Genomic DNA, 1821 nt, shown 5'->3' with positions numbered 1-1821 from the left:
CTAACCCAGCTCTTCTTTTTCAAATAGGACCAGAGCTGAGTGGGGGGAAGGATGGGCCCTTGGCCCAGTACCCAGCATTAAACTCTATTGTGGGTGTGTGTTTTGTCTGCCTGAACAATACCCCCCTTTCTTTAAGAGAACTGCTCATTCCCTGCTTGCACCCCAGTCTTCCCTGTGGGCTTGTGCAGGAGCTCACAACCACAACACAGGCCCTCATTCTAACCAGAGGTGGGAGTGAGACCCAGTCTGGATTAATCTGAGTACTTCCTTATCCCACAGTGATTGGGCCAGGGATGGTCACATGACCCAAGCCCAGCCACTCGGAACCCTTCCCCAGAATTTCTCAGAAGCCGCCTCCTAAGTCCTTTAGCTGGAAGGATATGTGCTGGCCAGCAGAATGGCCCTCATTGTGTAGGGAAAGCTTAGAAGGAGACAATAAACAGAAGGAAACAGGTGCAGAAGGAAACAGACAAGAGGAGACTGACAGAGTTTCCAGCAGCTAATTCCAGTCAACCCCACAGCTGCCTCCATCCCTGGCCCCCTGCCATTTGGTTTTGTGAACCACAGTTGTAGCCAAAGAACCTTGCCTAATACAAACAGTATAACTGCTGCCAGTTTTAGGCATCTGACCCATTCGGAAGTAGATGAACCAGTTTGGGATCTTCCCAAGCCCCACAACTTCTGCCAGGGAGCCCCTCAGTCCTCAGGTAGATAGAGTGGGCAGACCCTCAAGTAGAGGCCTGGCCCCAAAGCTCCTGCCCCCAAAGCTCATGGCCTTTCCTAGCTGGTAGGTGTGTGCATCCTGGGCTCTGACCTCCTTCACTCAGTGTTTGTTATGAACACACTGTAGGAATTGAGGCTGTCCTTTTGCTTACCTTGTTGGTGACTCCAGGTCAGCTGGCTTATTAGGCATATGACCTGTGCAGTGATCACACAGGGTCTTGCCCTTAGAAGTACCTCATGCTGTTCTGCTGCCATCATCTTGAAATTCTTAACCATTTTGAACAAGGGGGCCTCATTTTAATGTTGCACAGAGCCCCACAAACTATGTAGCTTGTCCTGGCTCCATGCAGTCCCTCCTGGTGGGATTTGTTATGTACGCGAATTGCTCCAGCTCCCACAATCTCTGTCTCCATTGGCCCCGTCTTGTGTCTTCCATATTCCTTAATGCCATTGGCTTCCCTCACTCCCCACCCCTCCATAAGTTCTTTCTTCCCAGAATGCAGCACATCTGTGGCCTCCTTCAAACAGTGGCCTCCTTCAAACTGGACCCACCCCAGCTGGTAGCTGGCTCATTGCTCTCCATCTGAGAGAAAATAAAAAATCCAGGCTGGAATTCATTTTATTTGGAACAATGCCGAAATGAGGCTTTTCTTGCTTCTACCCTTGAACCACCAACATTCTGCAATTTGGCTTCGAACCTTCCAGACAGAGTCCTCTGGGAAGGCTGAGCTGGGCAAACACAGGACAGCCTGAGCTCCTCTGAGAGGGCAGGCAAGACCTCTGCTGCAGGTTTCCACAAGAAGGACTGCTTTGTAGGTCTGCAATGAGGATTTGAAAGTCTAGCAATCAGGTGAGCGTCTGGGTCCTTGGGGATAGCCTGCTGAACAGCCAGCAAAGGTGTGTGCCTGGCTTCTTCTCCGAAGGAGGGAAAAAAGTGGATTCTAGCCTCTCACATCCACTCCCAAGGGAGGAATAACATTGAACAGCAGCTGTGAAACCAGCCATGGCCCCAGGCTTCACACCCGGGGGGACTGACTGTGAAAAACCAGTGGAGGAGGGAAGCGGAGGGAGAAACTGATACACAATTTGACAACGGAG

Source organism: Marmota flaviventris, chromosome 6 (assembly GCF_047511675.1).
Source record: "Marmota flaviventris isolate mMarFla1 chromosome 6, mMarFla1.hap1, whole genome shotgun sequence".
Lineage (NCBI taxonomy): Eukaryota > Metazoa > Chordata > Mammalia > Rodentia > Sciuridae > Marmota > Marmota flaviventris.
This window is presented reverse-complemented; position numbering follows the sequence as displayed.